Source organism: Condylura cristata, unplaced genomic scaffold (assembly GCF_000260355.1).
Source record: "Condylura cristata isolate star-nosed mole 26May11 unplaced genomic scaffold, ConCri1.0 scaffold00002, whole genome shotgun sequence".
In the NCBI taxonomy this organism is placed as follows: domain Eukaryota; kingdom Metazoa; phylum Chordata; class Mammalia; order Eulipotyphla; family Talpidae; genus Condylura; species Condylura cristata.
The window spans coordinates 27,153,676-27,181,341 of NW_004567103.1; positions in this window are offsets into that span (position 1 = coordinate 27,153,676).

Below are 27,666 nucleotides of genomic sequence, written 5' to 3' on the forward strand. Positions count from 1 at the left end.
TGTTCTGCTCCCCACTCTGTCTCTGGTGAAGCCTCTCACCTACCACACCTCTGACCTGTGTACCCCAGTTCTGTAAGCATAAATAAATATTTAAAAAAAAAAAGCAAAGAAAGCAATCTATAAACATCCTTGTGAGGCCCTGTTCAAAAGGCAACCGGGCCAGCTGGCTGATCCCATCGTTAGCACAAATGGGGGATCCCCACTGTGCAGTGACAGATAGGAGGTAGGAACGATACTGGAGGTAGGTCAGTTGCTCAATTCAGGAGTCGTGCTGAGTGTCAGTGCTGAACAGACCTGATATGGAGACCTGGGCACTCGCTCCTGTTCACCTCTATTGTTAGTACAGAGTGAGACAACCTCTCTCCTCACCCTCTCAATTCCCCTGGAGTGAGGGTGATTTCGGGGTGATGCATGGATGGGCTTTACGTCCCTTTCCTTCAGGACTTTGCCTGTGGTTTCTTAACATTTCCAGTCTGCAAAATCCCACCTATGGAAGCTTTGGCTTTCTGACATAGGTCTCAGTAACCATTTTGAAAACCAAGACTGAACAATGACTACTTCTTTGTCACAAAAGTGTGCAAAGGAATATATTCTTCTAGCTGACAAGGAGGATTAGCGAAGGCTCCAGGGACATGAGACACGTCTTCTTTAGAACCTCAGTGCTGACATGGTTACTGGGCATGTGCAGGTTTCCCCCTCCCTCCCAACCCCCCCCCTTCCTTCAATCCTTTTTTTCCTCCCCTTTTTTTTAAAGTAAATTATTGAATGAAAAATAGAAATGATAAAATGTCTTTATTTTGACTATTTCTAAAAAGAACTGTAGACTTAATTCAGAAAGAAAGGAACAAAGGGAAGGCGATTTAATAACAGCACACTGCCTTGCCTTTCTCCTTCCTTCCCAAGGTGGGGGCTGCCACATCCCCTTTTGTACCCCCACTCTAATTATTCTCAAAGGCATAGTCTTGTTTACGAATGATTGTGAAAATTACTGATAACATACTTTATCCACAAAACAGTTTAAGAAAAAGGGAATAACTTTTATTAATCTCTGTTATTTTCTGGAAATTATTTTCTGGGTGTGTGACTTTAGAACATTGTGAAACATCCTCCAAAATCATGGCCATAAACTTCTTTTGCATTTCTCCCCTGTCCCACCATTCTGCACCCCCTAAATACACACAACACACACACACATATCAAGATTTCTTTTAAATAGCAATGCCATTCAAGGTTGGAAAGGGAACACCTTTAGTGCAATATGGGAAGTAATATAGCATTAAAATTAATCCTAATTTTTTTTATTTTATTGTAGAGATTCTTTCACTGACTAGATCACCATGATAGCTTCTTCATCCTTCATTTCTCACCTAAAGAAGCCAAGCATCGTAGAACCTGGGAGCAGAGGAAGGGAAGTAAATAAACTGAGGGAACACAGGAAAACAACAACTTGCTCATCCTCTCTCCTATTATAGGAGACCCAGTACCTTTCTAGATTATGTTAGTTTTCTACACAGGAAGAAAGGTGAGAATATAACAGATGTATATCTTCTTAGTACTTTCTAATTTAATACAACTATTGTATTGGGACTGTCTGAATTGTGTACCTTATTTTTCCAGTGTCCTGCATCTTTCTCTGAGGAAAGCTTGAGCTCTGTGGTAGCATCATGGCAGATCTGCTCTGACAAGCCAGCAGTTCTGAAGTCTGACCGAATTTGCTGTGTTGGGGAGCAGCAGGGCTCATAATTTGAACCCCATTGGATAGCATACTTTGCAGAGATACCTACCCATCACTGCTATGTGAGTTGAGTAAATTTCTGAAGATTTCTAAGCCCCAGTATTTCACCTACAATAATAACCTCTTAACCAAAGTTGTTGGGAGAACTATGAATATAAATATCAAATGGCTGTTACATAGAAGAATGCTCTCAAAATCAGCTGGGCGATTTGCCGCCATATAGAAGAGCTCAGCCTTCTTCCAATTCAGAATTCTTGGCTGGGTGTTTCTTTGTCTAGCTTTTATTTTTCTTGTCTCACATAGTTTACTTTCAAGGTAAGGAAAAGTTGACAGCTTTATGAAAAAAAAAAATCTGGGCATGAATTTTAATACTTAATTTACTTCCAAGATGCGTTAGAAAAAAAGGCCTTCTTTTTGTAAAAAGGCGCATTGATATTATGGTATGACTACCAGTTCAGGTGGTACATAAGTTTGACTCTGTGATATTGAATGGAGATAGAAATGTCCTGTAGTATCTGAAGGTCATCAGTATGACAAAAAGTTTACTTGAAATTATCCTTCTTAAAATGATTTACATATCTGTGACTTAAATTTGATAATTACTTGACATCTTTTGATAACTGAAATGAGCAGTATCTTCAGAGAAAAAAATATTTTTCTGAAATTTGTTAAAATTGGATTATCAGTGTCAAATGCTGATGTGAAAATAGATGTTAGCATCACAAGTATGATATGAATAGAATCAAGTAACCCAGCATTGAGTCAGTAAACATTTGTATGGTGTTTTTCTTTGAATGTTTTTTAAAAGATAGAAAATAAAAAATAAGGAATTAACATTAAGATGATCTGTGAACTATAGAAATTTACTAAAAAACGTAACAAAACTATAAACACCTCCCTCACCCCATCAGGTAAATGATGCAGGTTTTAAACAAAAACATGTCTATAGAGATATATCTACAAATACATTTGTGACTATACTATTTAAATGTAAAGAAAAAATAGAGATATTCTTAAAGCTCCAAGCCTGGAATATTACATAAGTGAATTATAATATATATACGATGAAACAACACTACTACAGTCAGAGATTATTTAAATTTGAAAAGAATGCTAAATGATATCGTTATAATTGATTGAACAAGTAGTCATCTTTCTAAAATGTTTACATTCATTCTCAAGATACTAGACATTACCAAATATGCTCAGTAAAAGGTCAGACTACAACTTCGGACACTTTATGGTAAATTAGTTGAGTCTGCTTGCTGTAGCATACAGTCTTACAAGTTTCCTTTTTTTAAGATTTATTTAAGTATGCATACAATAACTGGGGTACAACTCAGATGAGCAGGGGGTGAAAGGATGCACAAGAGACAGCTTGGAGAACAGAAAAAAGGTGGATTGACTGAAATATATTGTGGAGAGGAACAGCAGGTGAGACAGGAGAGGTCTGCTGTGCCATGTGGCCACCTCCCTGACTGGAGAATCAAACCCATGCTGCAGTGGCTGCAGATTGCTTCATAGTGCTATACTTTAACCCCTGGTGCTACCACGGAGGCCCTCTACAAGTTTTCTCGTGACCATTTACAGACCTGTCTCTATGCCAGCCTTTGATCTTGTGTGCTCCCAGATAAGCTGTCCCCTGGAAATGTCTGTCCTTCCTCACTGGCTTCAACACTGCCCATCCTTGCGAGTAGGGTAACTGGACCAGTTGGCCCTGCCAAACCTCTGTGCATCCTGAAGATACAGACACCACCAGATATGCTTTTCCTAAGCACAGGTAGTGACTTGCACACATACTGAAGACCTCACAGGTACTGAATCCAGTTCTGTCTGTGTTTGCCCTTGGTGTGTCTCTGTTGTTTATCAAATTGGAGTAGATTTTAAGGTATGCTTTGTATGAATGCTGTTCAGTCCGAGACCCTATGGAAAAACTGCCCAAATCCCACATTTATTAATCTTGAATATCTAGTTCTTTAATTTGCAAGCAGTTCTCGCTCACACATTGAAACAGCAAAACACTTGGCTTTGGCTTCAGATCTAAATCCTCAGAGGAAGGTCTCCCCCTTTAGCCCTGGTCATGTTTCCCCTGTATATGGGCTCCTCTAGGACCCTGCTGCCATATCTGGGCTCACTCAGTGCCTTTGCATGCACTGGGTGTTTGATTAAGCCTGAACAACAAAGTGAAAAGTCTTGAACTCTCTCTTCTCCCAAACTCTCTGGAAATAGGCAATGGAGAATATCGTGGAGGATTTCATAATATTCTGAAAAGTTTACTTTAAGTCATTCCTTTAATTTTATCCTTGGCTGAGAAGTCACTTTGTGGGTGCACCACCGCACATACATGCCCTTCTCCCTAATGATAGATAAAGCTTCATCTTGCACAAAATATACAAATTCTGTAATTATGTTAGTTTTCCCCTTTCTTCTTTAAATCACTTTAGCTGTGGAAGGATATATTTTAGCTTATATCCTTTCAGATAGGAACGGGCGTCATCCCTGAAATCATTTCAGTTCGGAAACACATTGCCATTTTAGGCTGGAAAATATACGGAGGCTGCTTCTCTGTTCATCTACCCTCTGTGCCACCCAGGCATACAATTAGTTTTCTTCTCTTATGAGCCATTAAAAATTTGAGTACCCTGGGCCCTCCCTGGTGGCGCCGCGGGTTAAAGCACAGCACTGAGAAGCTAAAGCCACTTCCGCATGAGTTTGATTCCCGCCTGCCCCGAAGGTGACCACATGGCCCAGCAGACCTCTCCTGACCCGCCCGCTGCTCCCCTCAGCAGTGTACTTCCTAGATCTGCCTGTTCTGCTCCCCACTCTGCCTCTGGCGAAGCCTCTCACCGCCCCTGAGCCTCTGGCGTGTACCCCAGTTCTGTATACACAAATAAATAAATATTAAAAAAAAATTTGAGTACCCTGACTTTGTTCTAGTTTAGATCAATGTATCCTGCACACTCCTCAGTTCAAGGATTAGTACAGGAATCCAGTATATATTTTGTGGACCCAGGTCTCTAAATTTTGAAACTATCACACTAGCAATGCCCATAATTATCTTTCAAGACAACTGTGTATTTTTGATTTCAAAAATACAAGAAACACCAATGAGAACTTCAGTCTTAGTTTGCTCTGTTGGAAGCTGAGACTTACAAAAGATACATTCTTAATTACTTTCATCAAGGATAGGCCAAAGTTGAAAAGGTGCACTAAGGCGGGAAAAGAATAGAAAGAAAGGAATGAAGGAGACAAAAAGGACAGGGAGAAGAAAGAAAAGGGGGAAAAAATAAGAGAAGGATCAAGTTGAGACCTAATAAATACCTATAAAACCTGTGCATAAAAAAGAACCTTTTCAAAGGGAATCTTATACTGAAACTATTACTTACCCAGATCTTTGGTCCCTGAGAGGACATAGTCTACAGATAATAGAAACTGATGATACCTCCACAGAAGTCTAGTTTTGTTGAACTTGTATCTCTGCCAGATAAATCTTAAATTTTCAGAAAAATAGAAATAACTAATGGTAACTCTTTTCTTGGAATAAGTCTGTATAAGTCTGTATAATAAAAGAGGAAGGGTTTACATTGAAGGTACCCTGTTCCAAAATAAAGCTTGAAAATATATTGAAATTGAAATATATCTTATGGGAAGCAACTCTTCTGAGAAGAGCTGAGAAGTCTGCATTTGATGCATGCATTATAATTTATTGAATTAAAAAATGATATTGTTAGATTTTAGGATCTCAGGAAAGACTATCTGAATGAAACTTAGAAATACCCTATTGAAATCATGACATTTTCAATGGTTGCATTATGAAATGTACAGAGCTAGCATTTGTCAGGAAGTGTTAATTGTGCTTTCAGCCAGCCAAACAGATAACATTGTGAATACATGTGCTTGAGGCTAAAATCTACACTTAAACTAGTAAGTCTTTCACCTGATCCTACTAGATATAGAGTCAAAAAAACAAAAGTTTAACCTTGGAATGAAATGAATTATGTCTGGTCTAAGGAGTAAGTCAGAAACTATGACAAAGTCCTTCCCTGGTGGTGCAACAGGGTAGGATGCAGCACTGCAAGCTGGACGCAGCCTCTCCAGTGCAAGTTTGATCCCCGCCCCGGAGGTGACCCACATCGGGGGCAGACCACTCACCCACTGCTCTCCTCAGCAGTGTACTTCGTTGATCTGTCTGTTCTGCTCCCCACTCTGTCTCTGGTGAAGCCTCTCACCGCCCCTGCACCTCTGGTCTGTACCCCAGTTCTGTATGTATAAATAAATGTCAGCTTTAAAATTTTATCTTTAGTGAAAGTCTTGATTCTAAAAAAAGTTAAGTTGACTCTCCCTCCTTCCCTTTTTGATCAATGATTCATCTCTATGCCTTTTCGATATCACAAATTAATAAATTGCACTGTACACTAACACTAAAAAGTGTTTCTCCTTAAATTTAGATGATTTTGCTTGGTGGGTTTAATGTAATTATTTAATAAAAAGCACAAGTGGGAATGTTGGACCTGACATATTGAGATCATAAAAGACTCAGATTTTTACTTTAAGACTAAAATCGTATATTAGTGATCTATAAAAATAGATCATAATTGAAATATAATGTAATGCTTTAAAGTAGGAAAACTGATTCATAATTAGTACTCGCAGAAACCATTAATTATATGTGCCATACACAATCTTAGTGATACAGGTCCCTGCTATCTATTTACATTTTAAAATATAAAATATTGATAAATTCTAGGTTTTCTTTTTAAATTTAGATTTTACAATTATACAATTTAAGAAGCATTGGGGTAAGTATGCTGAAAAACTTGAGTTCTTTCCGAGGGCTATCTTTAATTAAAGTAAAGAATTACATATATATATGCCATATATTTGTATAATTTTATACACTATGTGTCAAGTTACATACATTAAAATTATATACTTTCATGATAAGAGTCAGAAGGATTTTTGATAAAAACGCAAAAATCTGTGCTTTTTTTTTTTGCTAATCTAACTGAATTCTTTTGAATCTTTATTCTGCAAACTCAATTATAACAATACATCGCATGAATATTGTGTTGATGAGGAATGTAGCTTAGTGTAAAAAAGAAAGTGTTTGTGCTTTAGAAAAGGGAGCAAGATAAATTTAAAGACTTTAATATCAGCCCCAGATTTAGAAAAGTTGTTATGTATTTGAATACATGAAAATATGACGGTTCTAATATCACTAGAAATTAAATAGTAGGAAGCAGATTTTCTTTTTTTGTGTGCCAGCCAGAACTGAAATATATAAATCTTGCACTTATAAATATACATTATCTCATTGTAGATGAACCAGATGGTGATGAAATGAAACCCATGCACAAAATTTCGGATACTGAGCTGCTCAAGTTTTCCTGTCTTCTCAAGGTGCAGTGAGAACATGGACTTCTCCCCCTTCTACGAGGTGATCTCTGCCAGCAGGAAAAGACAAGTAACTGAAAGCAGTCACCTTCTAAGAACTCCAGGCCTTCAGCAGCACACTCACACTGATATCTTGAAATTGAAATTGAACCGAATTTATTGCAGGAAGTATCCAGGGAAGCTCTTAAAGGGTGAAACTGAGTGAGAATTTGTGAATGACTTGAAAATAAGAAAATTTGTGCATAGCTGGTACAGTGCCATACGGGGTGATTGGTGCAGGTTTGGGGAGAGGGATAAGCTGATCAGGCAAGAAGGGTCTATTGCCTCTAAAGAATGTAGAAACAATTATGCAAGAGACTAACAGCCAGTCTGCTCTTTATTATAACTTGCACCAACAGTTGTAACAATATTAATGATAAGATGTTCTTCACAGGGGACAGATGGCTCCTGATGCCCTCCCCCACCTTTATATATTGTCTAGTTGGGTGCATTTTAAGGACAGAATAGACTACACAGAAAATTTTGAACTTCAATCAGGAGTATATTATCGGCATCATTATTTTGAAAGAAAAACTTAAGATTGTTAGGTAAGCATTTTACTAATTTTCTCACAAAACTACAATTTTCATATAAAGAGGAATGCAGATAAGATTTTTAAAATTAAGAAAGCATAAAAACTTGTGTTGTTATATTTGAATCATAGACATGAATATAATATGTTCCTGTGTCCAGTAAAATAACCCAAGCACTATGTGACAGCATGATTTATCTTAGTGTAGGATTATGATTTCCGGCACCATTCCACTGAAACATGAGCATAATCTGAACAAATGGCTAATTTTAAATCAGAAACCAGGACATGTGTGAACTGAATGCCTAGTGCAAGAAAAGCCCATTTCCAAGATAGTTGGGGTCATAGCAAAAGGCACTAGTCCCAAACAAAGCGGGCTCCCATTAACCCAAATTTCTACAATCTGAACATCAAAAGGAGAATTTTAATTATGCTTGATTAAAAATCATAAAATTTATGAAAATTCACAAGTCTCTGTTGTTACACAAAAAGAAAAAGGTTACTCTAAAATGTTCCAAAGACAGAGAATAAAACTCACTCTTACTGAACAAATTGGTTTATTTGACACACTTAATGTGTCATTGTGTCAACACAGAAATTAATGAATGTCAAATAAATCTGTACAAAGGCATTACTGGCTGAAGGAATCATGTCGTTAGAATGACCCTATAAATTGTGACCATCAGCAAGGCAGTACATCACTCAAATATCACATATTTGCACTATATAGTCTAAAGAATACAAAAATGGGAAACTACTAAATTCAAAGTTTATACAAGTTTAAAAGTTACTTAAAGGGCATGTCATTTGCATAAGCTAGGAATCAAAATACTATGTATGAATCAAGTGATCTCATACAGCAAACAACCAAAGAAGAAAGTAATGTAATGCATTTAAAAAGAACCCAGGGACACGAGCGTAGATGATGGACCAATAAAATATATGTCTTATCGCACAAGCACTCCTTTTTTCTTCTTTTCCCCCTCTAGACTTAAACCCTGTTTGATTTGTTTTTTCTTTTATCTTTTTACATTCCCAGAGTAAGGAACCCAGTCAGGATAGCTGACCACAGGTTCTGGAAGGCAAGCTGGCTCCCCGGAATCCCAGGATGGAACTGCTGATCGTTGCCCACTCTGCCTTCGATTCCTGTGTCACCCTAGGTAAATCCAGCTTGCTGCCCTCCACAATTTGTTGACAAATTAAACTACTTTCCTTCTCCTCAAACTCTGTTTACCAGCCAAGGGAAAATGGAACTGAGCCTGGGGGCACTGGTATCTAGAACTCACTTCTTTTGTGAGTGATAGAACCACAGATACACCAATTATAAAGAGTCTGGTGAGTCTTTTCAGAGTTGTGAGTTAGAATTTCTTCAACATTGTCCAATTATCATGTGGTTAATTACTTCATTTACCCATGATGGTAATTCTTTTCCTTATGTCAAACATCTTTTAACTCTTGGAGAATTTGAATTTTTCATTAAAAAAAAATTCAAATGGCTCAAAACCATACTACTACAAGTTTTAATTGAGAAATAATGTGTGTAATTTATATTATTTGTGTTTATGAACTATAAAACAAATGATCATTTTAAAGTAAATCTAATATGCAATAAGCAGTTGAATAATTGATTTAGAACTAAGATTTTAAATTTCCACTAATTTTATATTAAGTATTGAAGCTTTTCAAATAACTTAAGTTCTGGCCTATTTATAAATTTAACTTGCAAGAGTTTCAATAATTACTCATTAAAGATACTTCATTTGAGTTAGTTCAAAATAATTCAAAATTTAAAAAGAAGAATAGGTTGATAAATGTCTTTTTAATATTTTAATACATATGATGAGCCAAGGCTTTCATGTATCAGCTATTGCTTAAAATTTTCTTAAAGGAAACTTTAAAAAAAAAAGATTTATTTATTTATTCATACAGCACTGGGGTACAAGCCAGAGGTACAGGGACAGTGAGAGGCTTCACCAGAGACAGAGTGGGGAGCAGAACAGGCACATCTATGGGGTACTCTGCTGAAGGAACAGTGGGCTGGTCAAGAGAAGTCTGCTGCACCAGATCAGGTCACCTCCGGGGCAGGGATCGAACTCACACTGAGGCAGCTTCAGCTAGCTTGCAGTGCTGCATCCTAACCCATTGCGCCACCAGGGAGGGCCCTAAAGGAAACATTTTAAATGTTAGATGTAGAATAACATGATTCACAAGATAATCTTAAAATTATAGAAAAGTGGTGCTATGCTATTTCACTGGTTTCTTTCAGTTTTAGACTAGTCGGTGTTATGGTGTGACCTTGCACAGCTGCTTAATAAACTCCATGGCTTCATCACACCCATCTGTAAAGTGGGATAAACAATATCTAATTCACAGAGCTGTGAAAATGTAGAAACAAGAAGACAAACTTTAAAATCTACAACAGAAGACAGTGTATCGAAGTTACCCCATAATCCTTACTTCTTTTTGTTAGTAACAGTTGAATATAAAATCTTAATGAGAAATACCTTCACTGAGCATCTACTATTAGTGCACCAGGTTCAACTTCAGATGCTTTACCCACAGGCCTCTTTTAGGCAGCTTAACAGCTGAGTAAGATGCTTTATTATCACATTTTGCAATTGAAAAGCCTGAGAGGCTCAAACAAGTATGTAAATTTCCAAGGGTCACAGGGCTTCTAAATGATTGGGGTGGATCCTGATTCCATCAGCTTCATGAGAAGCTCTTCCATGCTTTTCTGCCTGAAAAAGAAATTGGAGAAAGAAAACAAGAAATGGGGTTACAGGTGACAGGAGCCTGTTTACAAGCAGAATGAGGATCACTCTGGAACCCTCAAACGTGCCTGCTCTAAAATGGATTCTACCATTAGTGGCATAAAGACAAACATCCTCTCAGTCTGTAAATCCTTCAACAATCCTTTAATAGAATTAGTGTGCAATAGAGAAAAGAGAAAGAATAAAGTTAAAATACTTTCCTCATTAAACACCCAAAGTGACCCACACCCTATTGGGTAAATATCCAGCCAGAAAGGTTGGCCAAAGCATGGCCACTGGGGCCCAAAGCCTACCACCAGTCTAAGCCACCTTCTGTTTTGGACCCTTAGGGAAGGGGTAGAAGGGACCAAGCAGGTCTCGATGGAAATGAACAAAATCAAAATCCGAGCCAGAATTAAAGACTGCCATTGGCAGCCTCCCCATGGATCTCCCAGCCACCTCTCTTTCAAGTGTTTCCTTCCATGTTCCACAAGTCCCTGGTGCAAGTCCAAGGCTTAGAGTGAAGTCTAGCTGTTTCTTTTCTTTTCTTTCTTTCTTTCTTTTCTTTTTTCTTTTTTTTTAAGATTTATTTATTCATACAGTACTGGGGTACAAGCCAGAGACTCAGGGGTGGTGAAAGGTCTCACCAGAGACAGAGTGGGGAGCAGAACAGGTAGATCAGTGAAATACACTGTTGAGGGGAGCAGCGGGTGGGCCAGGAGAGGTCTGCCATGCCATGTGGTCACCTCTGGGCCTCGGGATCGAACCAGCACTGAAGAGGTTGCAGCCAGCTTGCTGTGCTGAGTCCTACCCCGCTGCGCCACCAGGGAAGGCCCCTACCTGTTTCTTAACATGGCTGTACTGCATGTGCCCCTTACAAATTCTCTCCCTTCAGCCTTCTCTCCCAATCCTGTTAGCTTCCTCTAGCTTCTCAGTTCCTTACATAGGGCAGGGAAACTGGAACCTCCCATTTCTATAAGGATCACACTGTCACTAGAGTTTTGCTAGGCAAGGAGGCTAGGATTTGCATAAAAGGGTATATGGAAGTCTGAATTACAAGGCCAAGGTAGAGGAGGAAGCTGATATTTGGCTTTTTCCTAGGATTCTTGGCATGAGTCAATACCATGAAGGCTGTCAGTGAGACAATATTGCTATACTCAGACCAATGTGAAGACATTTAATTTTGAGTAGTGATTCTGTATTATATCAAACATGTTAAAATGCTTTCAATCCAATGATGAATAAGATATTGAATATATTTTGATGGATACTTTTGTTTTTGAGATCATTTAGCCTGAGTAACATTTAATTTATGATAAGCTATGATTTCTCCAAAATCATGCATACTAAGATTCTTAGGGCATGAGAAAACCTTGCCTATCTGTATTTCATATGAGATGTTAATGAATAGTACACTTAAAAATTAAAAGTTTGGCAGTATTTTAGATATATTACTGAAACTTCATTAAATGTTCTTATCTTTTAGTATTTTAGAAATAATGGATTTTTTTTAAGGTTTGGTACTATTTGGGTGTAAGGAAAATCCCTTTGGGTTCTTTTCAGCCTGGCAAATACTCACACAAGCATCAGAGAGAATGATAAGAAGAGAGACCCAGCATGATTGAGTAACCCACCCACCTGGCTTCAGACACCATCTTAAATAATTTAACTAAGACTGAAGGACTTTGTTAGGGAACAAAGACAGGGTCAGTTGAGGTTACCTGGTTAAGGATAGTAGACAAAGAAATGTAGTTTAATTTCTGAATTCGTCATCGAAAATATAAGGTGATTTGGTTTTCCTGGTATACCTCCTTACATCAAGATGTTCATATGTAAATACCTTTTCTATTTTTTAAATGTTTCATATTTTTATGAGGTAACAATTGTTCATAGCACTGTAAATGACTTAGCTTCATCCGCTTTAGATCTATGTGAGCACGCCATAGCCATGACCAAAGCATCAGCTATCCACTACCACAGTTCATTGCCCCCCCCCCTACATACTAACCCCTCCCCATCCTCCTCCGCTGGTATTCTCAGTTCAGCAGTCAGAATTCAAAGGTTTGTTTTGGTTTAATTTTTCTGTTCTTTTGGTCTCTTAACATTACACATATGAATGAAATAATCTAGTATTTGCTTTCTTCTTCTGACTTATTATATATAGCATAATCCTCTCCAGTTCTATGTTATGGCAAATGACAACATTTCATCTTTCATTTTTTTTTCTTTTAGCTAAATAGTATTCCCTGATATATATGTACATTATATATATACACCATCTTCTTAATCCATTCATTTGTCATTGGGCAGTCAGACTGCTTCCATTGCTTAGCTATTGTGAATATTACTACAATGAACAAAGAAATATGCCTATATATGTATATTTATATCCCTTCAAATTAAAATGGAATGGCTGGATTTTGTGACAAATCTATTTTAATATTTTGGGTAACTTCCATACTGTTTTCTTAGAGGCTGGACCAGTCTACATTCCCAACAACAGTGTATGAGGGTTCTTTCTGCACCACCACCAACAATTGCTTCTAGGCTTTTTAACATAGGCCTTTCTCACAGGTGTGAGGTGTTTTCTCATTGTGCTTTTGATTTGCATTCCCTGATGATAAGCAATGATAAGAATTATTTTCCTGTACCTATTGGCTATCAGTATGCATTCCTTGGAAAAGTATCTTTTTAGTGATTCTGTCCAGTTTTTGATTGGGTTGTTTGCTTTCTTGTTGTGGAGAGGTATGAGTTATTTGTAGATCTTAAATATCAGATCCTTATTAGATATATCATGTGCAAATATTTTTTCCTACTCTGCATGCCATCTTTTCATTTTAATGCTAGTTTCTTTTGCTGTGAAGAGGTTTCTTTAGCTTGATATAGTCTCATTTGTTTATTTTTGCCTTTGTTCCCTTGCTGTAGGGGTTGAGAACATGTTTTCAAAAGCAATCTCCACTTAGTCTTCAGAGTTTCTCCCATAAATTACTCTTTTGACAAAGAGATATATTTTGGTGTGGCAAATTTTTATTCCCTTACAATACCCTTAAAGAGTAAGTCATTCCAGATCATTAACTTCTAAAGGAGTAGCCACTGGCCACATATGGCTATCGAGCACTGGAAATATGGCTAATATGAAATTAGTTATTAGTCTGAAATATACTAGATTTCAATGTCCTGGCATAAGAAAGATATAAAAATATTCCATTAACATTTTTACTACTTATTATCAATTGAAATGACAATATTCAGTTATATTATCACTATATACATATGCATGTATAAAATCAAAATTAATTTTATTTTTAAATGTGTCTATTAGAAAACTTACATATGTTGTTTGCTTTATATTTTTCCTGGACAGCAGTGCTCTAGACATGGATCATAATATCTAAACCCCTACTTCATTTCATTTGTCCTTACTTCCACCCTTAAGAGCTGCACACATTTTGGCATATGGAAGGTTTCTTTCTTTATAATATTAAAAACTCTAAGAAATTTATACATATATATTTTTAATATCTATAAAAAGTTTAATTACATGACAATTTTTACAGGAGCTATAGTTTAGAGGGAAAAAACAGATTAATTGTGCATACGTGTACACATTAATTTGCATTATCACACAACTGAAGAATAGATTTATTTATGTAGAATGGATATAAGCACAATGTGTCCCTTTTCTCTAGTTTTCAACATTTAGTGCTAAAGTCTGCCATTTCTTCTAAGCACTTACATGCATTAATTCATTCAATGCTAAAAGGCTCTAATCTCATTTTATAGAGAAGGAAATGGAGGCTTTCAGAAGTTGAGAAACAACTATAAATACATAGCTAATAATTAAATATACTAGCAGGCCCTCCCTGGTGGCTCAGTGGGTTAAATCACAGCACTAGAAAGCAGTCCACAGCCACTGCGGCACCAGTTCAATTCCAGGCCAGGGAGGTGACCACATGGTACAGCAGACTTCTCCTGACCTGCCCACTGCTTCCCTCAGCAGTGTATTTCAGTAAATCTACCTGTTCTGCTCCCCACTCTGTGTCTGGTGAATCATCTAACCCCTACACCTCTGGCCTGTACCCTAGTTTTGTGTGCGTAATAAAAATAAAATCTTAAAAAAAAAAAAAGAATTAAACGTACTAGGGATTAAAATACAGGCAGTCTGACTCCAGAATCCCACTTTTACCATTATGTAGTACTCCCTTTTATTAGACAGTTTTTCATTTTATAAAATGAAAAAGCAAAATAGATTAAATTAAGACTTGGTGATTATTGACTACATAGATCAAGTGGCAAATATAAATAATACATCTTCTGACTATTCCTTATATAAAAATCTCTCCTTTGGCATAAGTCCATGAATGTACCTCACTTTTTCCAAGTTCAGTATAGAGACTCCTCCTCCCACCCACCCCATTCACACACACACACCAAAAGATCTGATTATTTACCCGATCTTGCATGTCCTGTGCCTTCTATTAAAGCCAGCTGACACTATTCACATCTCTTTTTACCATTTTTTTTTCACCAAAAAAATGCATCTTGCTGAGCACTTAGATGCCAATTTCCTGTGTATTAAAATATCAGAATTCCCTTCAAGGATTATAATGGGAATGCTGGCAGACCTTCCGTGCATCAGGTTGGGTGGGTGGTACTACTGTATATATCTGTTGTCATGGCATATTTGTGCAATAAAATTAAAATCTTGGTCAGGAATCAGATAGAAGCTTGATATTTTTGATTCACTCTTCTCTGTTATTGCTTATCATCCTTGAAAAAATATTTTTTGGCATCTTGAAAATAAGGAATCTGGTTCCTATTTCCTTAGGCTATATAAATATACCCTGTTTGTATTAAAATGATAGACAAATATGGTTAAAGTTGGAAAACATGACCACAAAAAATATTTTCTTCCTCTCTACTAAACACCCTGATGTACATACACTTTTATTATTGGTAAACTTTTGCTCATGGCCAAAAAATGTCATATTTTAACATATTTGGAGATTCCTTTTATGTGGCCTGGATGTATCCTATGCACATATTATTGTGGTTATAAAAAGACAGAAGCTTATATTTTACAAGTGTACAACACCCCCCCCCCAATATCTGTTCTAGTATGTGGGGTAATGTAATTGTGGATAGTATTTTTACTACAATTATAGGTGTTTTGACATTTGACATTTTACTAAATATTTGACTTTTAAGACTGAAATGTAAGTCAGGGACATAGGGAGTGAATCCGGACTTCACATGCTTTGTGACTTTGAACAAGTCCTTTTACCTCTCTGATTCTCAATTTTCTTACATTTATAGGAAGACAATAATATCTATTTCTAAGTTGGCTATGAAATATACAGAATTAACACAAATTTAAAAATCTCACATAGTAGACACTCAATAAATATTACCTCCATATACCTCATCTCTTTTATCTTTCTCCAATTTAACAAATTCAGCTAAAAACAATTTTTATGTTCATGACAATCCATTGACAATTTTAAAAACTACAATTTTATAAGCCACACTAAAAGAAAAAAAAATCTTTCAATTTTTAAAGAGCAAATTTGTTCTTCATATAGATTTAAACTATTTATATTTCCTCTGTATATCTTCTGGCTACTTCCACAGTTTGGAGGACATCAGTAGTCCCACAGTTTTTGGATGACACTAAGAACAGTTTGTGTAAAATATCAGATGATAAAATCAACTAATATTTTCTTCTACACATGGGTTACTTGTGAGCAATTCTTAACAGCTGATATTCGATTGCTTCGGCAAATTATGCTTATGAAGTAAGTTGCAGATGAACTGCAGGTACTTGTAGCAGACACTCTTAGAGCCTGGCACTTCATCACCTTCCTCAGAGCTGTGCACAGTGAGTGTCCCACTGTAACCAAATTTGCCATCTTGGTTTGCTGTCCTTAGAGCCAAATCAGCATGGGTGTTATGCCCTGTGTTGGAAAAAAGAAAGCATGATTGGTTGGTGTGTCACTCTGAAAAATAGTGAAGTTTTGTGATCCAGATTTTAAATTAATGTCAGAGTTGTTGGAAAAGGAAGTAAAAAGAAAGTTGTTGCATCACTATAAAGGTTGTACTACTGGATATTCTGAAAGAAAGTAAGAATATAAAACAGTTGGGTGGGGTGGGATAGAGAATTTCCAGATACTACCTACCTCTCTAGCTGTGGCTCTAACTCTAAATCAAATAAGGTGCTTTATGCCAACATTGCCTCTGTAGTAAAAGTGAGCATGTTTTTTTTTTTAAAAAAAGTTACTGAAGCACTAGATATATATGTGTAATAGCCAATTCAATAGGTAATGTACTTAAGAGAAGAGGTATTATATAATCACTTTTTAATGATCTTTCATAAAGCATTATGCATGCGTGTCTGACCTTTAGTGTCTGTTAGAGAACAATATAAGATTTTACAAGGTTTCCAAGCACAGCTCTAATATGTTCAAAATGGGCTGAAGTTGTGCAGAATAATAAGCTTTTGTTTGAGCTCAGTCTTAGAAAACACTTCACCTCTCAATGTGGTTTTTTCCTTGTTCTAGAAGTGAATTAGGCATATAATATAACAATGTATAATGAAGACACAGATAATTTAATACCAGACTTCAGGGAAACAAATGAGTAAGTGAATTGAAAAAGGATACAGTATTATCCTTTTTACTTTATTAGTATCTTTCTTAATAAGCATCAAATTCTCATAAAATGGTCCTTGTTGAAAAGAATAATTGAAAATGATTTTTTTAATTGTTAATTTTCTTCAAATGGCCTATCAATAAATATTTTATTATTTGTGATCATATTAGTGAGTAAAACTTAAACCACAAAAGATATAAAGAGCATATTCCTTAGTGATAGGATTAGCCCCCCCCCCAACCCCCAGGAAATTCAGCATGTTCAGGCGTGATTTTAAAAGTTTGATTAGAATATGAAATAAAACCTCTCAAAATAATTCCCCCAAATTTGACCTATTTAGATTTGATCATGCACCCTATTAAAATCAAATTCTTCTGTTAGCAGCACTGGGGTATTGTATCAGTTAAATCATAATAGTGAATCCTGGAATCAAAGTTAGTATAATGTCTCAAATCCATCATTAGTGCTTCAAATAACAAAAGCTGACATTTTGTGCTCATTTGCAGTCAGCAGGAATTTGGCAGGAAGATACGAAGTGGAGGGTTTCAGAAATTTTTCAGAGAGATGATGGGACATCTGTATGGTACTCTTGCTGGTGAAAAGCAAACTTTTCTAACCAGTGTGAATAACAAGATTAAAGCTAATATGTCCCATCAAGCCACTCTTTTGCACTCAGAAAAATGATACTTATCCAGATCATCCTCTGTACAACAAAGTGTGCAAAATACCTGTGATATTCATGCACGCTTTACTACTTTTATTTTTCACACTAGATTTTCTGTATTGTGTACCCTGGCAAGAGGGCAAATCATTTCTCACTCCTCAGACTGTGCTTCCCATGCTTTCTGGTCTTTTTTTTTTTTTTAAAGATTTATTTATTTATTCGTACAGAACTGGGGTACAGGCCAGAGATGCGGAGGGTGAGAGGATTCGCCAGAGACAGAGGTACAGAACAGGCAGATTGATGAGGTACACTGCTGAGGGGATCAGCGGGCGGGTCAGGAGAGGTCTGCTGGCCATGTGGATCTCCTCTGGGGCAGGCGGGGCTGGAACTCATGCGCAAGTGGCTTAAACTTCTTAGTGCTGTGCTTTAACCCGCTGCACCACCAGGGAGGGCCCGCTTTCTGGCCTTCTAGGAAACAAAAGTCACCTAATGAAAACATGATGGTCAACTACTATTTTTCGTGACTTTCTTTATATTTAAAAACTATGAAATAAAATGGTATTTTAAATATTTATATTTTAAAATAAAATACCTACTCTATATTTACCATGTAGATATATTTCTACATATTCATATATTTAAAAATATATGTGTACATATACATTTTTTACTTTTATAAACACCTACTTGAATTTTTTCAAGTTTTGGGGAGATAGCAGACAGAAAAGCAGTATTTCTGTTATTACCCAGTTGAAGTGCTAATGGGGAGATAGATAATAAAGACACAAATGCCCAGTTGTGAGAAGTGCCCACCCCCACCAAAAGAAAAGAAAAGAAAAAAATAAGCGTTCTGGAAGGGTTGTTAGAGAATGACTAAAAAGTGGTCAGAATGACCTCTGATCATGTGAGGAAATAAACCTTACTCCCTTAATTTATCTGAAGACCTATTCAACTTTCCAGATAGTGGTTACTTCTAGCTGGTGAAGGGAGGACATGAGATTATATGGGTTACACAGGTTTCTAATTGGCTGATACTGTTCTAAGTCTTAATCTTGCTGGGAGAAAAATGGGTGACAATTTATGTTCTAAACTATAACATGTTTGTCTGTTGTTTTGTGTGTGTTATTTTTTACACAGATACTATATTACTGTATATATGCCAAAATATATAATGCAATTATCCTATATTATGTGGCTGTAATATGTGTAATGAACAAATGGAAGAAGAAAAAAATAATAGATTTAGTTCAGTGTCTTTTAGTAATTTAGATAAATGGCTCTGGGCTATATTGCTAACAATGAGAATGAAAACAGAAAGGGAAAAAAATGGAAATGGCAATGGAAAACATAATGCAATCAAAGTGTTGGTCCTGGAACATGGAACAAGAGAAGGAAGACAATCTAAGATGTCTCCATGTTTTGGAGTAACAGAGGAAATGACTTAAAGTAGTGAGTAGAAAGAACCTTACCCAGGAGCAAGGGCAGAAATAGGAATTAATATTTGATCATCATTTGGTTGTTATGTTAGTTGACTATAGAATAGGGGATGCATTCCTTGAAGAATTTCTTTGTTAAGGAAGGAAGAGGAAGTTAAATAAAGGAAATCTTGCTGTCCTTCTGTTTATTCTTCACATTAATGCCAGAATAATATTTCTTTCTTTTTTTTTTTTTAAAGATTTATTTATTTGTGCATACAGAACTGGGGTAGAGGCCAGAGGTACAGGGGCAGTGAGAGGCTTCATCAGAGACAGAGCGGGGAGCAGAACAGGCAGATCAACGAAGTACACTCCTGAGGGGAGCAGTGGGCGGGTCAGGAGAGGTCTTCTGTGCCATGTGGGTCACCTCACTGCAGGGAATCAAACTCATGAAGTGGCTTTAGCTTCTTAGTGCTGTGCTTTAACCCACTGTGCCACCAGGGAGGGCTCAGAATAATATTACCAAACCACAAATTGATCACACCTCCACTGGCCAACCTCTGTATAACTTTAGAATGATTTCCACACTCAGTACACTGCAACAATATGCCACTTATGTTCTGCCCTTATATCCAGCCAGCTCTCTCCCGTGCTGATCACCCAAGCAGCCTATGTGTGTGTGTCAACTGCATTGGAGGGCTGGCCATCTTCTCCTACTACTGCATGACATTGCAGTTACTTTCCCTTTGTCTGGATAAAGCCTGATCACCAAAGCAAATCCAGTAGCTCCCCCTTTTAGAGACTTTTTCTTACTCCTCTTAATTGATAAGTAGATCCTCTAGTCAACTTTTCAAAAACCTTTTCGTGATTCTGATGCACTTACATACTTTTATAATTGTTTCACTTTTTGATTCTTGCTTTCAGACTGGGCTAACTTTCATTGTGGTATCTGTATTTCTTTGCTCTAGTTATACCAAATGGATCTTTAATTAGTGCTAAATATGTGAATGGGTGATTAGATAGATAGGTAATAAATGAATTAGCCAAAGTAGACATCAGAAAACTATGTCAGGAGAGATTTGTGAAGAGGAGTGAATGTTGAAGAGTGTTGCATTACATCCAGGCTACAGAGAATAGGAAAGACCAGAACACTTGTTCTCACGATGAGGAAACTGATGATGAGCAACTAAAGTAAAGTTTCAGCCAGAAGCCACAAGGAGGCCACACACCAGTGTTAAGTAAAGCACAAAGACATCATGAGTGCTTATTTCTAGTGAGAACTCCAGTGACTACATGGAACAAAAGCAAGATCAAAGTGAAGAAAAGACTTTTAGAAGAAAGTAGACACACACACATACACTGAGCAAAGTGGTGGAGGGTGCCCTAACAAGGAGTCACCACAGAGGAATAGCGCACCTGGCGACTGGAATGTGGGCTGTGGTCAATGGCGCTGGCAGGCAAGTGTTGCAAGGATGAGGCAATGGCTGAGGTTGGCAATTTAGAGTTAAATGGAGAGACAGAAGATGAAGTCATTCCAAGAGTGAGGGGGGATTATCTCTAGAATGGTGAGGGTCTACTTGAAAACAACTGTATCAGGAAATGTATTTTAGTTTGAAGGGGGAGGGAAGAAGTTTAGCTAAAAAGTGAGATCTGAGGCATATACTGTGGGTATAGGGCTGTCTGGGTTATCCTACCATATTGTCAGGGCTGGGAAGCATGTAGGATGTCACAGCTACAACGATAAGCCACGCAACTTTGCATGTGTTTGCATTACTAAAACACGTGTGGTTTGCATATCTCCCTGGTTGATTCAAGGTACTTTTCACTTAACCCAGACACTGCCTTTCATTTCATTGTTAACATTTTCTTACTTGATAGCCCTTGATACAAACAGTAACACATCTTCCCCTTCCACCCACAATATACACCGAGTTTCATACACTTTCTGTTACTGTAATATTGATGGCTCAAAATTTGAAAAATCTCTTTACACATTCATCATGTTTCTTAGCTTTTGTGTCTGCATGTTACAATTAGTGAATGTGGGATTCTTAAGTAGTGATTCTGGTGGCAGCTAGAAAATAATGTTTATGATTATCTTCCAGCATGCTGTCCTCGGTTTTCTATCTTGTGTCTTCACTGTCTTAAATATCTACTTGAATTTTCAGTAATTTATTTTTTTTGAAAATTGAGTAGGTTGTTGTATTGAACATTGTTGAAACTGAATTCTTCACTCCTGCTGTGTACATTGTCTTAGTTTCTCTCACCATGATTGATGCCTGCTATCAGATGGGCTATCTGAATGCTGGGTCATGGCTTTCCAGTTCTGTGACTTTGAAAAGGATATTTCATCCCCTTAAGCCTCAGTTCCATAACTGCAAGTGAGTTACTAGCTCAAAAAAGAATACAAGAACACAGTGCTCAAGAATATCGAGCAAGCACTTTGTAGTAGTAGAATCGTGATGATGATACTAGGACTTAAGAGGCAGGCTTGATTCTTCTTTTGCATCATTTTTATAATGATTATAAAATAATAAATTACACATATGTATCCATCACCCTCATCTCTTCATCTGTAAAATAATTGCCCATGTGATATGATGTCAAGGAAATCAGCTTCTGCAATATTAAAAAAAAAATCTGGAAAAATCTGATGAATGTTTAAAAGTTTCTTAGTGGGAGTCCTTCCTGGTGGCACAACAGGTTGAGGTGCAGCACTTTGAAGCTATCCACAGTCACTGCAGCATGAGTTCAATTCCCGGCAGGGTGGTGACCCACATGACAGCAGACCTCTCCTGTCTCACCTGCTGCTCCCCTTAGCAGTATATTTCTGTAGGTCTGCCTGTCCTGCTCCCCATTCTGTCTCTGGTGGGTCTTCTCACCACCCCACCCCCCCCGCACCTCTGGCCTGTGGCCTATACCCCAGTTCTTGTATGCATAAATAAATAAATCTTAAAAAAAGGTTTTTAGCTAGTGAACTTAGCTAGTGAACCATGTGAATCTTTGCATTCAGATATTCAGCATTTAGCATTACACTACTGAGGATTCAGTCTTCTCTTTAAATATGGTTGGCATGAACACATTGAAGGTATGAGCTAAAAGACCACTGCCTGGTTTGATGTCATTTTTAAGTGGTTGCCAAAGAAATGAAAGCTCTGTAATTTAGGGTGAGTGAGTGGGAAAGAATAAGCAAAGTAAAAATTTTTAGTTGATTTTAAGGAATGAAGTTGGTCCCCTGGAAGCAGTTCTCTCTAATATTAAGTGACTCTCAGTTGCTGCTCCAGAAATCGTGACAATATCTTTGAATTTGGTTTCTATAAAGGGACTGAGACTTATTAAACCCACCACAGCCCCAGCTTTCAGAACCATATTAGGCATTTGTGAAAGTCTGCCCCACAGAACGTGATCTAAAGGCTGCCAAAATGAATGGCAAGATGGCTGCCTCTCAGGATATCGTTAGTGGATTACTTCTATCTATAGATTATTTTTAAAGGTTATTTGCAAGCTGTAATTTTAAGTCTGTTTCATGTGCCTGGCATTGAAAAAGCAATAAAAATTTGAGTCGCCATCAAACTTTCTAGAGAGAGCACACCATTTACAAAAGTTATCAAAAGAAAGTAACCATTTAAATACAAGTAAGACAGAAGTTAGGATAACAAGATTCTGAAGTTTAGAAAACTAGGTATATGCATGATTGGTAGTAAGATTACAGTTCAAAACATGCATATATTATGATATATTAATTTTATCCAATGACTGCTTAGATGATTTTTTTTAAAGATTTATTTATTTGTGCATACAGAACTGGGGTACAGGCCAGAGGCTCAGGGGCGGTGAGAGGCTTCACCAGAGACAGAGTGGGGAGCAGAACAGGCAGATCGACAAAGTACTCTGCTGAGGGGAGCAGCGGGTGGGTCAGGAGAGGTCTGCCTCACCATGTGGATCTCCCCCTGGGCAGGCGGGAATAGAACTCATGCGGAAGTGGCTTTAGCTTCTTAATGCTGTGCTTTAATCTGCTGCGCCACCAGGGAGGGCCTGCCTAGATGATTTTTAAAATAAAAGGTCTGTTGTCCAGTGCAGGGAAAACAAGTTTTCTAAGGGAAATTTTACTTACCTAATCACTGGCTCTAACACTCTCTACGCTCTTTATTACACAAAGTTTATGGTCCTCAGTGCTTTATCCTCTAGTATCTAAAGAGATGGAGACTTGTTTTCATATACCATGTCAGTCTTTGATATAGTATTGCTCTCACTGTGTTAAAAAGTAATGGAGCTACTTTTTATTGTTTAAGGATTTCAAGATAGAATTTTACCAAATAATTGCCTTGTCATTTAAACCTGGGTATCTTGGAAAAGTTTCTTTTAAGCAATTATACATCAATTGTCCAATATTTATGAACTGCCACTTTGTGTCCTGCTTGGGCTTGGCAGTTACAGATGTGAACAAAACAGACATGGCTTCTGCTTTCAAGGAGTTTGTGGTCCATGGAGGGGACCCACAAAATGTAACTTGTTACAGAAGCTCAGCATCTTAGCAAGGTGAATACAGAGTCATGTTGGAATAAGAACAAGTAGCAAAGGGATTCATCCATTTACAGCAAATACAAACAGATAGAACCCATAGATGAAAAGCACTGCCCCATTTTTGATTAATGCATAGTTATTTTTAGTACACTGCACCTACATTATTTCAATGCACTTTCATTATTTTTATGATGCACTGGCACCTTCTCAAAATGATTTGAGGTAGGTGATATTTGTTTATTTTTTAAAAAGATTTATTTATTTATTCATGCATACAGAACTGGGGTACAGGACAGATGTGCAGGGGCAGTGAGAGGATTCACCAGGGACAGTGTGTGGGAAGCAGAACAGGCAGATTTACGAAGCACACTGCTGAGGGAGCAGTGGGCTGGTCAAGAGAGGTCTGCCGTGCCATGTGGGTCACCTCTGGGCCTGGAATCAAACTTGCACTGAAGTTGTTAAGGGGAAGGATGTCCTAAAGGAACTCTGCAGTCTTATGGGCTCCACCCCCTACTCCAGCTTTCTGGACCCTACACATTACTCCCGTGATTTGAAACTACAACTCCCAGCAGTACCAGGGAGAGAACTGCGAGGGCCCAAGGGCGGAGCTAGCAGGAATGGATTCTGGGACATTTTGGGGGTATAAATAGGGCGTGATTGCATCTCACGGGCTCTGGCTCTCACTCTCTTGGCTTGGAAAGCAGTTCTCCGGGCCGCATGACTTGGTGTGTTCAGTCAGCCAAACCGTAAGGTATTCCACTTATTTTGTATCCTGCTCTCTTTCCCTGGGTTGTTTCCTATTCCTTTCCCCTTTTGTAAGTAAACCCGTTATTGCCCTTGTGTGTGTACCTGCAGTGTAACTGAATTGTGAGCACGTGTGTGAGGCCCCACAGACAGGCGGCCCAGTCCACTCTGTGCTACCCTGTAACAAAGTGACTGCAATCAGCTCGCTGTGCTGCTTCCTACCCTACTTTGTACCACCAGGGAAGGCCCGAGGTAGGTAATATTTCAATTAACAAATTAAACTCAACAGATCTGCACCTTCTAGAATGAATTGTTAGCTGAAGCGAAGAAAAACAAACAGTACCTTTAAAGCAAACAGTGATACTTTCCTTTCTTTTGCAATAAACTTGAACCAAGACAAGCAACCCCAATCTTCATTGCTAAATTTGAATACTCTGGTGCTTCAGCTAACAAAAAAGGAGCAACAGAGCAACGAGTGGAGTCATTCACTGTAGAAGGTGCAGAGCTGTGCCTTCGCACGTGCACACACTTGGTTTGAAGGTCTGTCTGGATGTCTGCTGCACCAATAAATATTTTTCCTTTACCACATGACAGCATTTAATTGACAATCTGAAAAATGTTACTAACAAGAAAGCGATCGGCTCTTTCCTCCAGTGTTCTATCATCAATTATCTTACCATTCAGAATACCATAAAATATTCAGATCACTGTGTAATAAGAGGCTGGAGAAGGATGCCATTGTGAGGTAGCATATGTTCAGCAGCAAATGCTCCGTGACCTAGGAAGTGTGTCTTCCTCTCATAACACATGCCTTGGACAATCTTAACAGAAGTTCTGAAGTGGCAACCAAAACACACTTCCTTCCCAACAGATGATGCATCCTGTCATATTTTTTAGGAAAGTGATTTAATCATTTCAGTGAAATGTTCTTTGAACAAAATTAAATGTTAGCAATTTACACACTTTCTACCTGCTTCGATGCTTCTTTTATTTCCTGGACTTGTTGATGGGAGTTTACAAAGGCAAACCTAGAAAAAGCTAAGCTAAGCTACAGTTCTTTGAGAAAGAGGTTTAATATATATATATATATATATATATATATATACATATATATGTTTATGTATATATTTATATACATATAAATATGAAGCCATCTATAAGATTCAGTTTTTCGTCTCAAATGGTTTAGAAAGGACTTAGGGACTCGATGACCACATCACCTTCATTTTCTTCAGACAGTTTTATGAGAAATAAACAGTTTATGAGGAATTGACTTAATGGTCCATAGAAGATTTCATGTTGTTATATAGCTTTAAAAAATAAACACTGAATGGAACTATAGAAATCATTTGGTCACACTTCGATTTTTAATTGAAATTTTGAGATTTCAAATTTCAATTTTACCTGAAAAATACTGGAACCAAAGCAGTTAAATTGCTCCAGGCTACACAGATGTTTAGCTGCAGAATTGTCATTAGGGCCCTGATATGGCAGTGGTTTTAATTTTTTATCAGCAATTGGTACTTTAAAACCTGGTTCTATTTGTAAATTGACCAAAATCAACTGATGGTAATGATGACTACAACCCAGTAGTCAAAGTGACGAGCCAAAAGACCAATCTCAGGAGGTCTGGAGACCTGAACTCCAGCCCGGGTTCTGCACGCACCTCTGGCCTCCGAGAGCAACTATTGCAATTATAACATCAGAAAAGGGAGACAGATGCAGCGGCTTCCTGTAATTACACAAAAAGTAAAATGAAATCTTTTGAGAAAAAAGACAAATAAATTCAAACTACAAAATAAGTAACAAAACTAAGGGTTAAAACTCAAATTCGCTGGTGTAGTTCAGGACTTAAGAATCCAGGAGTTGACTTCACACATATCTGAGATCACATTTAAGCTGCCACTTGGAACTGTTTATTTAGTTCACCTCCTACTTTCCTCATCCATCAAATAGATTTAATAATATTTACCTCCTAAGATTGATGTTAAGATTAACCAAGATTGTGCATATAGAACTGATTTTAGCATTGATGTATAAACACAAATCAATTTCACTTTTTTCCATAATTATCTTGCCCCAAATTGTGGCCATCATGGTCACATTCCTCAACTTTAAATTCACTTTTGATTACAGAATAACATAGATTTGGTTTAACAGAACCGTTTACTGATAAGCAGATGAAACCCTGATTTAAAAGCTTCCATTTCATAATCTCATATTTGATTCAAAGCTCAGACTTAGAATAGAACGTCTATAGGCAGAAGCAGAGCAAGCAGTGCCTTTAAACATCTTCTGTCTCTATTTCTCGTCCTTTCTTCTACTCTTCATTCCCAGCGCATTCTGTCCTAGGACCCAGTCACATCCAGGGCAGCTCTCCTTCCCATCCTTGAGGACAGAGTGCGCATTCAGCTGAGGCAAGCTGCAGGCTGTCGGGGCGGGAGGAGTCTGCCTTCACGCTGCTTTGCTGCCTTTGGTGCAGGGACACAGCCCTGTACTGTTTTCATGCAGAGTCTGGGCCCCTGGAGCCTGGGGGCTCCCTGAGCACTTTGACAAACTGAGGAACAGGGTGCTACCATCTTCCCTGAGACAGCCTCCACCTTGCTCTCTTCAAGCACCTTTGATGTGGCTAACTGCTCTGTGCCCCTCATCTTCAGAAGCTCAGCGTCATGTGTAGACCACTCCAGTCTTCAGGGTGTATTAGCCCTGGCTCTAGATCCCATAAACTAGATGCTTTGGCATCTGCTCCACATGCAAACATCACACTTGTCTTGTTTGGGGCGACTTGATAATATGCCCAAGCCACCGTGCCTTGGCCTTCTGCTTCCAACTCCCTAGCCCCTTGTCCACTCCCTAGCCCATTGTCTCTCTTCCCAGCATAGCCTGCACCCTGGAAACATGCCCTCCAAATACACTATTGTAGCCAACCTAGATTACTTGCTACAAGCTCTCTGGGGCCAGATATCTCTAACACCAACAGATGCAGAGCCTACGCCTTGCAACACTCTCCTTTATTCGGTTCAAAACACCAGGCAGCTGTGCTCCTGTCTTATCCCTGGCCAGGTACCGGGCAACTGCATCCCAGAGCCCGTGAAACCACTCACATTAAAAGAACTACACCTGATTTCCCGGCCTCACCCATTCCCTCCCTGGCAACCACCATGAAGCTCTTTCTCACAGCCTTGCTCGGAGACCCATCCCAGAGCTTCTTCCTTCAGGAC